A 15427-nucleotide genomic window follows, 5' to 3' on the forward strand; every position below is an offset into this window, starting at 1 on the left:
CCTAAAGGCTACCTTACACCTCGGGAAAATTTTCCGCCGGATTTTTGCCCCCGTGTATTTTAAAGGGGGCCGGGATTTTGATTTTCCGTGCCCAAATCCCAAAAACATCGCATATGCAAAAATGCATGGGGAAAAAATCCGCGGACCGAATTCCCGAGGTGTGAGGCTACCTTAACGATTATTTGATTCAATAATCGACAAGAATCGAGAGTAATCAATTAGTTATTAATCGATTAATCGGAATTTTACGACAACGCTTAGATGTCGATTACTTCGATTAATCGATTCATCGTTGTGATAATCGATTAATTTTGAATCGATTACTACTCAACGATGAATCGATTCAATAATCGTCAAGAATCGAGAATAATCGATTAATCGAGATTTTACGACATCTCTAGTCACGAACATTTTGGTCTTTGCTCTGCAACTGCATATCTCTCGCCAAATCATCAGTTTTTTGGAAAAAAATTTCCATAAAAGCAAACTTAATCTCGCAGGAACAACTCCTCGTGCCGTCGCCATGCAGAATTTTTGGCCAGGAAGCTGTCCTAAATCCATTTTGACGTAGGTTCCACCGTCGATGAGCAGGATTATCAACGGGGGTGTGCAGAATTTTTTCTCTGCTCTCGGCTTCCATCTGGAATAATTTTTGACTCGCTGCACGAAACACCATGAAATTTATACCACAGAAAGTGGGCGCCTAGGTAGTCATACCGCTGTAAAATAATTCTTGCAGCGGTCACTTTCCGTGCCGCTGCAATACAATAAATGATTCCGGATTCTAACTGGACAGAGCTTTATGAAGTTAAAAATAATGCTGTGAACTATGAAGTTTCCAATTTATTCGATCAGTATTGTTATAATTCACATAAGAATCATAGTTCTATAATGTAACAATTGCCCAAGGATTGATCAAGGATATATGAATGTGATAATGCATTTGTCTGAAAGGCTGGCCTAACATAAATTTAGGTCAGTTGTCCAAATACTAAAACCTGGTTTAAGACAAAAGTTCATATCAATTTTCAGTCAGGAAAGCAGATATGCATCAACATTTTAACACATTGCAGAACAAATTCAAAATACATATCAGGCTACTACAGTGTCTTCTTCTTCTTCTTCATTGGCATTACATCCCCCACTGGGACATTGCCGCCTCGCAGCTTAGTGTTCAATTAGCACTTCCACAGTTATTAACGCCAAGTTACCATTTCTGCATTCGTATATCATGAGGCTAACACGATGATACTTTTATGCCCAAGGAAGTCGAGACAATTTCCAATCCGAAAATTGTCTAGACCGGCACCGGGAATCGAACCCAGCCACCCTCAGCATGGTCTTGCTTTATAGCCGCGCGTCTTACCGCACGGCTAAGGAGGGCCCTACAGTGTGACTATCACTTTTATTCGATTTAAGACCACCCGAATAAGAAATATAGTAGAATAACAATACAATTTATTGTAACACTACTATTAATAACATTAAATTGGCAATAGATTATATTGTAAATGAAACCATACAAAAACATTAGAATGCATTGTTATGAACCATTTACTCAAATGTAAATGAAGTTTTCGCAATAGAATGTACGGGTTGTTAAAGTATCGTAACTATACAAAATCTGAGATTTTTCGATACATTTTTTTTCGTCACACAATAGAGTGTATGGTTAATATATTGTTGAAATATCCGAACAAAACTGTTCAAAATACAATGGATTGTATTGTATTTTTATAGTAAAACAATACGATTTTTAATTTCTCAGTTGGGACAGCTTTACTGTTCAACAATGCAATTTAAAGGGAAGAAATACATATTTGGCGCTATGAGGCAAATATTGTTATATAGTTTACTAGCTGACCCGGCGAACTTTGTCTCGCCAAAAATTGATCAATTTTTTGTGTCCACATTTTTTTTACCGTGCTGTGCCCTTATTCCAATCAGCGCCTTATTCCGTTCACGCAATACAAAATAAATAATGAAGAATTTTTGTATAAAAATAACAGAAACATATGTTTGTACTTTTCTATGGCTATGTATGCATAAAATTAAATGAAAAGCAGCGTCATTTTTAGCACCACATTTCAACAAAATTTGTTGGCCGTCACTACATCACTAATTTCAGTCAAGTCACTAATGACTGTTTTCATTAACCCACTTGCTAAGAACGTCTGTCATAATACTTAAGCATTTTTATGTGAAAATTTTCCCTGAATTTGAAACAAAGCAGCATAAAAAGATATAACAGGTTACATTGTAGTGTATTACCCAATCGTTGTCTGTATTTTACCGGTATAAAATGCTAAAAAGTGAAAATATCTTGACCGAAATAAGGGTACATCTAAATCAACTCGTTCCTTATTCCGTTCTATGGGTCTGGAGGTTGGATTCCGAAAATTCCATTCTTTATAATATAAGCTATGGGTAAGAAAAGGTACATCGTACATTAATGAAGCCATATGAATGATGAACTTTAGAAATTCTATCCTGCAAGCAGTCAGACCGAAAGGAACTCCGTTTACAACTCTACACAACCCGTTTTAACTCATGCCGGAAAAACGCAGTTTTTTTTATCAGTCGATGGTGAATGACGAATTGTCAAGTGGTTGCTGGATAATGTAAAAAAAGGCTTCCGAAGCAAGCGGTCTTGTTCTTAAAGCTTTATCCGGATATTTCTTGGCGAGTTTCGAGTCCACTACAAAATACTGCCGTCTTTGAGCTACAAATAAGATTATGTTTTACCGAAATCTGTGAATACTTTGTAGAAGTAGGGTTTTCCAGTGTTTTAAAGAATACTGAAAAAATATTCAATTTGAATGAAACAGCGATACGAACAATTCTAGCGACATTGTTTTGGAAGATTCAGGTCAAAATGAATTAAATGTAAAAATTACGTTGAGGATAAAGTGGGAAACGTATCTGTCCTTATCTGTGGTACCTCATGTTACTGGGCAGCTAGCATTAATGTTCATGTTGAACTCGAATGGTAAGTGAAACAAACCAAAAAGCAACCAACTTATCATTCATTGTATTTTTAATTTGGAAGAAAATAACATTTTAGGTTTTTTTGCAATACCTGATAATTAATGAAAAGATGAATTAGTGAGAAAAAATATTTCTGCTGAACATCTCCAATAAATCAAATGTATTTCGGGTGATTGGAATAAGGAACACGAATGAACGGAATTAGGAACAATGCCATTTCAGATGAATGGCATTAGGACCATAAACTTGCTCAAGTTTGTTTTCACTATTGGAACCTAAGTCTATGAATGCACCCCAACATTTTTTTTTCAGTTGAATATAGAAAATGACACTATGCAGCGAAATTGCAGCATAAAACTATTAACTGTTATTTTTTAGAATTTTTAGGAGCCCTTCTTAGTCGTGCGGTAAGACGCGCGACTACAAAGCAAGACCATGCTGAAGTCGGCTGGGTTCGATTCCCGGTGCCGGTCTAGGCAATTTTCTGATTGGAAATTGTCTCGACTTCCTTGGGCATAAAAGTATCATCGTGTTAGCCTCATGAATGCAAAAATGGTAACCTGGCTTAGAAACCTCGCAGTTAATAACTGTGGAAGTGCTGCGAGGCGGCTCTGTCCCAGTGTGTGGGGAAGTAATGCCAATAATAATAATAATAATAATAATAATAAGAAGAAGACATAGCTCATTGTCTTAGGTGAACGGAAAAAAGGGCACATTCTTTGTTATGATGATGATTATATGGATGATCAAAATTTTACAATTCCATGCAAATTGCACGAAAAACCATTTCATCGAAAAGATTGAGATTTGATTTTCAAAGCATTCCAATTTCATCATAACATTTTTCCTCGTAAAAAGAAGAAGAAAACGAATATAAATTAGCGAAGATTTGGCTGTCTATTTTTGAGTGATGCCGAGAGTCGAGTGATGCCGAGGGAAGTCGAGACAATTTCCAATCCGAAAATTGTCTAGACCGGCACCGGGAATCGAACCCAGCCACCCTCAGCATGGTCTTGCTTTGTAGCCGCGCGTCTTACCGTCTTACCGTCTTACCGTGAATTTTGATTTTCTTCAGTTCTTCACTAGTCATAGAGGACAATGCAGTGCTAACGAGGCGCTCCGTCGAGGAAGGGGGCTATGAACGCAGCTACCCTCAGATTCAACACAGGGACCTTCCATGGAAACATATTTAAAATTACATGATAATTTTTTCTTCTTATTGGCATTACATCCCCTCACTGGGACATTGCCGCCTGAGCAGCTTAGCGTTCATTCAGCACTTCCACAGTATTAACTGTGAGGTTCCTAAGTCGAGTTATTAACAATGTAGATACAAATTGGATAAACATTTGTTTAGTGGTAAGAGCTGGTCGAATAATACGGAACGTGGGTCAACGTAGGTTCTGTATTGAAACGTTGAACTAAATTTGAGACCAATTGTTCCGGTGAGGCCCAGTCATTCTATTGTTTATTATAATCGAAAATATGTAAAGCAGATTGTATGCGCTGCTTTCCGAAGATGATAAAGTCGTATGAGCCAATTTCCAAACCCCAATTATGTCGAATTCTTTCCTTACACTGATCGTTTAATAACATTCAGACCAGATAATAATCCAAAAGTGGGTTTGATTCACGACATCGAATTGAGACGACGAAAAAACTCTTGACAATACTATGTTACAAATAAAAACCTAATCAGAGCGCTGTAGATCAGCGACAAAACTTTCTAATGATTCTGACAGTTGGACAGTTCTGACAGTGGGGATGAGGAAGAATTTTGACGACCATAATGAAATGGTAGGGGTGAGGCCCCCAACTGATCGTGTGGATAAAGAAATATTGTTAGATATGGAGAAAGGGACTTAGTGCCCGATGTGAAGTACCCCGGTTTTCAGACCCATAAAAGCCGTGGAAATTTAGCTGCAACAATAAATGCCTCTATCCTTAAGAAGACAGACGAGGAAAGCCATGCTGGCTGCGTAGTTATCAATGGCGTTATTTTATCTCTGAGCATGTGGTATCTTGGAAATTGGCATAAGTAACGTTCAACCGAATCGTGGTGGATGCTCTCCAGTTACTATACCAGCCTTTCTAATCGTTTTTTAAATCCATGTTGTAGTACCCCCCAGAGAGACGGAAGTTGTGACGTGCCGGCCTTGATATCCGACGCTAGGAAAGAGCGGTGTTCCTAGGTTTTTCCGTAGTGTTGCAGGGTCCAGGCAAGCGTTGTGTTCTGTTCGGTCGGTTCGGGCGTGGCGTCGTGTTTGTTTGCGAGTATGCTCTTGATCCAGGGGTACTTTGGTTGCTCGCTTTGCGTGTGGAAATTAGGCTTTCTGAATCTGTCAGGATTATTACCGGATTGATTGGTAGGTACGTTGCGGCGATAAAGGCCATAGCAGCTACGGCAGAAAAAAATGTTGTATCTCGACATTGTTGTTTCACAAGTGTGAAAGTCGCAAACGTAAACATTGACTTCTTCTGTCGATTTCAGGAAGATTATAGACATCTGGCGGTATTTTCCGCTTCCGTTTGGTTGAAGGCGCGATGCTCCACCAGTTCCAAGTAGTTGTTAGCTGGAAGATGTCCTAGTTGTTGAGAAATTTGCAGGAGAAGGCATTAGTATACGTTTGCGACTTTCGTTCTTATGAAACAACAATGTCGATATATCCGGGTGTCCGATATTGTTAAGTTTGTCCCAGTGACTCCAATATAAACTTCACGGCCGATCAATCCGTAAACGGCTTTGCGCCAGATACGATAGCGAAATGGCTAGATGCCTGCCTCGGCACAGAGTGAGTCGGCTGGTGTGGATGGCAACAACTCAAAAGCATCCCTGATGTACCGGTTGAAGGTCGGTGACAGAGTATCAATAAGATTACGATAAGCAGGCAAGATGCAAGCCGTAACGCGGGCGACTATCAATGATAACCTGACAAATCCGTAGCCGAAGTGGCGATTAGAAAAAGCGTAACTACCAAGACAGAACCTTGTGGTATGATGGTTTCTTCCTGGTAAGCCCTCGAAACCTGATTGCCAAAAAGTACTTGAAAGGAGAGCCTGATGAAAAAATCTATTTAATCGATTTCATTGCTCAATAATAGGTAGAATGTGACACTTCTACGTACTGCGTTGCGTATACAATGTGAAATTATCACGTCCGAAGTATTTCCAAATCAACTGGAGCTGTTCTAGTCTTGTACTTTTTGCCTTTTGATAGTGTTATATACCAATTGTTGTATACCAATCGACTCAGCTCGACGAATTGAGGCGATACCTGTTTGTGTGTATGTATGTATGTGTGCATGTGTACAACATTTTGTAGATACACTTTTTGGAAGTTAGTATTGGTCGATTCACTTTTAACAAGTTCCATTCGACTGGGAATCCTGTCCCATTGTTTGCTATTAAAAATTGTCTAAATCGGACTATGGGCTCAGAAGTTATGGCCAATTTTCAAACACAAAACATGCTAAAAAAATCTCACTCATTTTTTTGGTATATCTACTTCACGAGAAAAGGTCCAACACCGCTAGGTGGATTAAAAAGTTTTTTTTGTTAATAGAACGAGTTCTTAACGATTAAAAATGGTGTTCGTGTAGTATTGTTTCAGCAATCCTAGACCCGTTCCTTCCATACTTTGCATCTATTCTACGTCTGTGTTATCTTCTCTCTTTTGCTAATGAAAAAGGTTGGTTCAACCTGTTCCATGACTTGCTCACCATTCAAACAGGTTGTTGTTACTGTTGCCATGGTATTATTGCCCTATACCCAACAGACCAACCATGCAACTGAATGCAACCAGGTGTGCGTGAGGCAAAGTACCTATATCTGCTGCCGTCTCTCCATCAACAGCGTAATTGTTAATTTTGTATACACCGTGCGTACTATTTTGCCAGTGTAGGCACGCAATGGCATTTCACCTGTGTGTATGCGTGTGTTACCTGTATAATTTGGAATCTCTCCCCCATCATTAACTGGTCATCATCATCATCATCACGGTCATGATTATCATCAGCCACGATCTCATCTCACAAGCTCACCCACTTAACTTACTCGTTCTCGTTCAATCAGTGTTCAATAGGCCAGTTGTCGGGAGATATTTGAAGAGTTCGGTCGGATTCACCTTAATGATTTTACCTTTTAACTCGTTGAATATTTATAAGATCTTTTTTTCATGAATGAGTACTGTCAATTTGTGTTACCTGAATTGCTCTGATAAGGTACGTGTTGTGATATTGCTTGAATGACCCACCCAATTCAACAGTGAAGTCTCGAATACTGCTTGGGTGCACTCCCCGGTGGCTGACAACTTCTGCCAAGGTGCGCCTCGTCGATTAGTGCGAATTGATAAGAGCGTTCCCATCCGAGATAGCATCCAAGCACATCATTTGGCGTGGATTCGTGTTCCTGGGTTCGAACGATGTGTCCGTGCAGGTGCGTGGCGCGTTCGGTTCGGTTCGTTTGCCCCGTCCGTGTGGCCAGGCTTTCCGGGTTAGGTCAGTTATAAGTGCGCAACTTGCGAGAGATGGCTACCGCCAACCTGTTTCGGTGTCTTGCGTTTTCTGGCATGTTTGGTTTCGTTGTTCGTTTGAATCGAACTGGTGGGGTTGCGTATGCGAGCCGCCCGACGCGACGATGTTAATTTAGTACATACGTGGTTTGTTGACAGTGACGAGCCAAGCATTATACATATTTTGTTATTATCCCTACTTTCTGAATTGTGCGTTTGTTTGCCGTTGTGGGAATTTTATCTGTTGAATGGCATATGAAGAATTTGAATGTTTGATTTGGGTTTCACTTGCCACGAGCAAAAGTTGAGTTATTGCTAATTTATATTTCAATTTCAAAATCCTATATCAATTAGAGTTACAATTTAAAAAAGTTTTTTTTTGCAATTCTACCCGAAAACAAGTGATTTTTGCAAGTTTCATACACTTTGTTTAAAAGTGGAAACATATTGAAGCACACCGTTGCTAGAGTTTTTAAATCAAGTTTTCTTTACATTAAATGAGACTAATGTGGAATACTTTTTATCATATTGTTTCAAATTTTCAAGCATTTTCTTTTAGAATCCAATACTGAAATTTCTCAATTTCAATGAGAGATGTCACGCGATGTTATAACATATATTTTTGTTGTCTGTTTTATAGAGATTTGCAGCCCTCGGCTGGTTTATCTCTATAATTGAAGACAAAATTTTCAAAACGACTTATCTGCTTTTGTAAACAAAGATTCAAACGACGATTTGACGAATCTGATAGCTCTCCCACGCAAACCAAGGCCATCAACAGGTAGCGGAAACGCTCACCTACCTTTTGGTGGTGTTGGTTTGCGTGGGAGTGCTATCAGATTCGTCAAATCGTCTTTTGAATCTTTGTTTACAAAAGCAGATAAGTCGTTTTGAAAATTTTGTCTTGAATTTACATATCTGTCCCTCTAATTCTCTATAGGAACGTGAAGGATGAAAGGTATGTAACAAAAGTCTCAATATTTTTTATTCCGTCACAGTGTGCAATATCTGCTTTATTGTTGTGTTTACCACTACTGTCCACTCGGTCATAGGTCATAAATACAAAAACATAACTTTATCGAAATTCAACAAGTTATCCCTAAACTGCTACTTTACGGTTACTTTACTATTTAAGATGCAATCGTCATTTTTGTAGAATTTGAGCTAATATGATCTGTATAAGGCTTCGAATTTAAGATAATCCAGTTTAATAAACTATACGTGGAAATGTTGGCATACCTCATGAAACTTATGTTTTACCTTTGAATTCCCTCTTGAAATATCCTCTGAGTAAATATTTACACTCGAATCTGTCATCTACATGCTATTTCAGTTGGGACCGTCCACAACCAAGCAAATGGTCAACGAAAAACTCTACTGTGTTTGATGAACGGATTCACAATTTTCTTCTGAATTTCATTATTTTCATCCACCAATAAAATATGTTTCCCCTTCAGATCCCCTCCAGAAACATTTCCTGAATAAATATTTACACTATTATCTATCATCTAAAGGCTATTTCAGCTGCGACCATCTGCGACCAAGCAAATGGTAAACAAATAACTTTTCTATGTTTCTTCGACGGAAAAACCATTTTTTTCCCTAAATTTTGATATCTTCATCCTTTACGAAAGTATGTTTCCCCTTCAAATCCCCTTCAGAAACATCCTCTAAGTAAGTATTTACACTCTAATCTGTCATCTAAAGGCTATTTCAGCTGCGACCGTTTGCGACCAAGCAAATGGTAAACAAATAACTTTATTATGTTTCTTCGACGGAAACACAATTTTCTTCTAAATTTTGTTATCTTCATCCTCTACGAAAATATGTTTCCTCTTGAAATCTCCTCCAGAAACATCCTGTGAGTAAATATTTACACTCTAATCTGTCGTCTAAAGGCTATTTCAGCTGCGACCATCTGCGACCAAGCAAATGGTAAACAAATAGCTTTACTATGTTTCTTTGAAAAAACTCACTTATTTTTTTGGCACTTATACTTCTAGACCAACATTTGAAAAGGGCGTAACAGCCAATATTTATTCCTTCTGATTCTTCTCTACAAAGAATCAGAAGGAATAAATTTTGGCTGTTACGCCCTTTTCAAGTGTTGATCTAGACTTAACCGATTTGTTCGGAACAAGTTGCGTTCGACGTGGAAAATGTTGATCTAGACTTAACCGATTTGTTCGGAACAAGTTGCGTTCGACGTGGAATCATATCCTTTTGTTTTCAAATAAGAATTGGCCAGATCGCGAAAATACTATTTTTTTCATATGCACTAGAAAGGCATTAACACCGCTAGGTGAATTAATCAGGTTTATTTCCGTTTACTACTTTCACAATAACAAGCATCTTCCCACCCACGCATCTTCCTCAAGAATGTAAATTGAACGTTGTTTGTTGGATTTTTGCATATAATACTGAAATCGGCTCCGTAAAGTATGATAATGACTGAGCCTACCAAATAATAAAAAATAGGCTGTTTAACCTGAAAAATATTAAAAGTACACCATTTTACCGTATAACTTCCGTAATTTATATTTATGACCGCCCTCCTAGGGGAATGGAACCATTGTGCGGTGGATTAAATTATTTATATTAATTTATCATCTGGTCGTTATTCTTTAAATATTAATAGGAATCTATTAAAATTATTTAGAAATTTTAATAAAAAAGAAGCTTTTTATGCGAAATTAATTAAAGAGCCCACAATACTTTCATTTGGTTGGCTGAGATATAAAAAGGTTCGTTGCTCTTTGTCTTATGACGATCACGACCTTTTGCAGTACTGCTTTGAATTTATTAAAATTTCGTTTAAGTATCTCTTATTTTACGCGTCTCAAATAATTATTATTTAAAAAACTAGTTGCAGAAGTTGTCCTGCATAGTAGGTGCGAATGCATTTTATTAACGCCCATGAAATTAAAAAAAAAAACTTAATTTTGGGTTTTTACTATTTTCCCGATTGAGAAAATTATTTTAAGCTTTTTAGTGGAATGCCTTCACTTGTCATAAGACGAGTTTGTACAATCCCATTGAATTCATCCACTCAATTGTATCTTGACAGATACGTATTTCGACCTCAACAGTAAGGTCGTCTTCAGTGTCTCGTACGAGACACTGAAGACGGCCTTACTGTTGAGGTCGAAATACGTATCTGTCAAGATACAATTAAGTGGTGGAATTCAATGGGATTGTACAAATTCGTCTTATGAGAACTATTTTCCCAGTTTTACTCATGATTTTCGTATGAGGAAATATTATACTAACGGAAACTATAACGAACATATCTGCTGAAGGAATGGAGAAAATCCATCCAGCTGATATCGTTTGATTTGGTTTGCCTAGGTATCGTGAGTGTCTACCATGAAGGTTTAACATGAGGAATCGACTCGATCGCCCCATCAATAATGTTTTAACTACGATTGTCAGCTAGTTATGATTAAGTTATTTCTGATCCGAGATGATAATTCCAAAGAAATTCCGGGAATAATATCCACATCTAACGCAGATTAATGGGAATGTATAATAAGAAAGTGATGTTTCGAGCAAAAAACACACATTATAAGACCGGAACAGGTGGAAATAATCCCATGTTGATTTCTTTTACAATAGATAAAAAAATGCGGTGGGAAAATTGATCTATCTTTGATCGATTTGTCCACGTCATGTTGAATTTAAATTTGCATTATGCATCGAGTTCACAAGTGGCTAGATGCGATCAAAATTGAGCCATTATTCTAACGAGTCTATAATTGTTGGGTCAATTTATGATTACTTATTTAAATTGGGCTCCCCATCGACAACAGCAGCAACACACTTCCATTACATGCGCTTCAACATAGATATTCCGTGCGAAACATACATTCGACTAACTTATGTTTACATCTCGTGATTATTTCAACAAATCACGCTCATTCCCCTATTCTTATCTCTTCCCTCTCTGACCCACAGAATACTAATCAGCTGTAAAACAAACGTCAGCTACATCGAATCGCCATCGTCGGAACACCGCACACGCGCACGCTGTGAGAAATCTAAAATCACAATTATCAAAACCATCCGCAGCATCCACACCTTTTAGTTGTGTAGACAATTACTCATTATTCTAAAAAATTAAGCGGTACGATTGGCACCTTCCCGCCATCATCCAAACCGACGGCGAAACCGCTAGAAAAGTGCGTGAGCGCCACTCATCTTTCCCGGTGGAAACAATAGAACAATTCGGCACGGCAATCGGTTGTACCTGCCCCATGAACAGAGAACATCAACCGGCTGCTGGTGACGAACGCCGGATACCGGAGGAACTCGGCGCTAGAAAAAGGTAATACAAGACACACTGCAAGAAGGTTAATTACAGCTTCAGTGACTGTAAGAACAAATTAACGATTTCTGCTATTGTAACTAGTGTTAGAAGAAATTTGAAACATTTAGATGATGATGCTCAATTCCATGCAATTTGAACACCGCGATAAACCACTGCCATCAGAACATCAAAGAAAGCGTCCAGAACAGTGTTTTATCAAAAAGGCTGTCCAGTAGTGTCCATCTTTTTTTGCAAATAATTAAAAAGAATTTATCAGGTATATACGTAAGTAAGTTCCTTATCATAATAATACTATGAATTTGAAATCAATAGTTGTAGAAATTTCTGGATCCAATAAAAAAAAATTACCATCATCGTATATAAGGAGTCGAAAAAAGAGTATTCTTCACAACCAACTTCCAGATAATATTTGCGTTTCAGATTTATAAGGCCTGGAGCTTACTCAATTTGAGCTAAGTGACTGCTAAATAAATATGAAATCCTAAGTAAAAAAATAAATAAAAAATAATTATAATAATAATATAAAAATATGTTTGTTGTGTCACTTATCTTCTGCCGAAGGATCGGAACACTTTAAACCCAGCCAAGTACAGACCAATAACGTGCCTTTCGAGTCTGTTCAAAGTGCTGTCATCGGTAATAGCGAGTGCAGAACGATTGCGACGTCAACATCCTGATGACCGAGGAACAAAAAGGTTGTGGACGCAATACACGAGGCTGCAAGAATCATGTTCATCATTGATGCAGTCGTTGTTGGACAGGCCACCCACAAGCAAATAAACCCGAACATGGGGCGTATATCGACTATAATAAGGCCTATAAATCAGTACCTGACTGGTACCGTCTTAAGGTACTGCAGTTGTACAAGATAGACGGTAACGTCATCAGGCTAATGCAGCACGCTATGGGGATGTGGGGCACATCCCTACACACTTTACCGATGGAGAAAAGGTGTTACGGTCCGGGACACTCAGCATCAGGAGGGGCATATTTCAAGCGATACCTTTAGTCCTCTATGGTTTTGCCTTACCATGAACCCTCTTACCAGAGCACTGAACCAACACATCTATGGCAGTCATTTGAAGAGTGGGGAAAGGAGTACAAACATTACCCACACCTTCTTTATGGACTATTTGATGCTGTTTGAGGAATCTGTGGAGATGCTGCACCAATTTCTGCGGCTTGTAACGGTATTCAGCAACGATATCCGGATGTAGTTTGGTATCGATAAATGTTGTGGATAGCGACAGTTTCCGCGTCAACGAACAGGCAGAGATTCGAAACATGGTTGAAGGCTAAACGTACAAGTTCCTAGGCTTCCTGCAACTGAATCGCCACACGATGATCGAAAAGGAGCTGCAGGAAAGCTCTTGCATCGTGTCAACGGTATTTTGAAGAGCTTCTTGTCGGCCGGCAATAAGGTGAAGGCGACAAACACGTGTATCGTGCCCTTGTTGACATATGTACAGTTTCGGGGTGGTGAAGTGAATAAAGACTGGCTTGGAGGCGCTAAAACGAGCAGTACGAGTGGCGTTCACTAAGCATCGCATGTCCCGTTACGCTGGGATATGGATACTCTAAAGTAGTGCGTAACGGTGTAAATCCGGTCATATCGCCAGGCTCGGTACAACACTGAAGCTGACAATATGACGTCCCTAACCCCGAATCCTAAGGTGTCAGGCGACCCGTACTGAGAGGATGAATTGCCTGGGGGGTGAAACAATTAGCCATGCAGTTAACGGAGCCTGTAATGCTGGGTAGACACTTTTCATGTTGCATTGCGGAGTAAGATCTTCCACACTGTGCTCTAGTTCTTACTTTTCTTGTTAATACTTATGAGTGATGGTCGGAAGAGTATGGAACGACTATAATTTGCTTTTAGATGACCCATTTTTTTGCGCCTTTTGGATGGAGTCAATGGAGTAAATTGTAAAAACGTAACTCAATTATAGGCTGGTTTTCGAAGCCGACGACATGAATCTCAAGCTCCAGAGCGCTGATTAATCAGGAAAGAAGAGGATACGAATTTGGTGGATCTGCTGAACCTTCTGACTGATTAGAGTTCTGTGTAAAGGTGAGATTCGGAAATGCCAAACGCAATGAAATCAGATCTCTATACAAAAACGAATTCGGAACTCATAAGAAGAACCAAAATATGTTTGAACTTCAGTACCGTACTTCCCACAGCGGTCCTCCACGTTTTAGTGCAATTTATAGTGCCAATAGTTCTTCGTTGCAATTACCAGGTTCTGGATGGCTACCAAGAATCCTTCTGTTTCTGGGAAGAGTTCACCCCGCACCAGCAACGTATTCGACCCCATTTTGGCGATTATTCCAACTCCAGTATTATCCAACTTATTGTTGAGCCGAAACTGATTGAGGGGCGCGCCTTTGAGAGTTGGTATAAGCCATTTTTCGAAGGGTATAAATAGCGGTACCTTTATCTGAAGGGACTTACATTAAGCTTGAGAAATATATGAATAAAAACGACTACTTCATTTCTTCCCATTAGAAATGGAGCAGGAAGACCTGCACTAAACAAATGACACAGGTATACTACAAAAGTTCAATGAAATGGACGCAGTGGTTCACCCCGAACAAAAAAAAAGCATCGCATGCGCCATCCAAAATCGTTCATTGAGAGAGTCACCTTCCCACGCACAGTAGGAGGAAGAGGCGTCACCGATATACAGACACTATTGTCGTTTTCGGTTTTAAACCTGGGTCAGGTCCGACCCCGACTCTGAATAACCGAACGAAAAACGGATCGAGATCAGTCAGTATGATGGTGTTAGTGAGAACTCGAGCTATCATCTGTTTTGTTTGTTTTCAGTTCACACGTTTATCAGCTGGCAGAAACAGGTAACAGGCATATTTTATCTATTGAATTTTGCTATTAGAGTTATTTTTCTTGTTTAATGAATTATGGGGGAAGTCAGATTTTTCTTCTGTTAATTGTTTTATTTAAAAAAAAGCATTTAATCCATAAATAAATTTATGTGATTAGGAGCTTGGGATGAATCACTACGGCAATGTGGATTGCCGTGAAGGAATTTTGGCGCTCCGAGACATTGCCGGTAGCTATGCCAATCCGTGTTTCACGATAAACTACATATTATGCTGGTTTTATGTGGCGTTCTGTCTGAGTAACAATAGTTTTGTTACAGTAGATTTGAATTATCAATTATGCCATACAAATGAAACAGAACATGAAAATATGTAAACACTTTGTAAAAAAAACCAATAGAATCTATTTGGGGCCTTTTATTATAAAACATAAAATCAAATCCTACAAGAGTTGACTAGCACTCGATTTCGTCAAAACTGCAAACCAAATATACAAGAAAGGGAAATATTTTTTCACTACATAATCTGAACGGGAGATTCAGCATAATAAATATCAATGGGATAAAATATGATATGTCTTTGTCGTCAAAAAATCCTTCTTCCACTCGAAAATTACGCTCAATTCGTATAAAAACTGTTACTAAATTGACATTTGAATTTATTTTACGGCCAAGTATCATCTAGAGTGTTATGAAATATACCCTCTGCATGGTAAATAATAAGTGAAACGTTCAAAAAATATAATCAGAAAATTG

General features: G+C 38.6%; 1 protein-coding gene across 2 annotated transcripts in view; it reads left to right on the forward strand.

Moving 5' to 3' along the window:
• LOC134225937 (RNA-binding protein fusilli-like) overlaps positions 1 to 15427 on the forward strand; it is a 333936-nt gene that overhangs the window by 39631 nt on the left and 278878 nt on the right. For both annotated transcript variants that reach the window (XM_062706383.1, XM_062706384.1), the window contains exon 2: positions 11453 to 11822. The gene's annotated coding sequence lies outside the window, so the exon portion shown is untranslated. The remainder of the gene's footprint in view (positions 1 to 11452; positions 11823 to 15427) is intronic.

This window comes from Armigeres subalbatus, chromosome 3 (assembly GCF_024139115.2).
Source record: "Armigeres subalbatus isolate Guangzhou_Male chromosome 3, GZ_Asu_2, whole genome shotgun sequence".
Taxonomy (NCBI): domain Eukaryota; kingdom Metazoa; phylum Arthropoda; class Insecta; order Diptera; family Culicidae; genus Armigeres; species Armigeres subalbatus.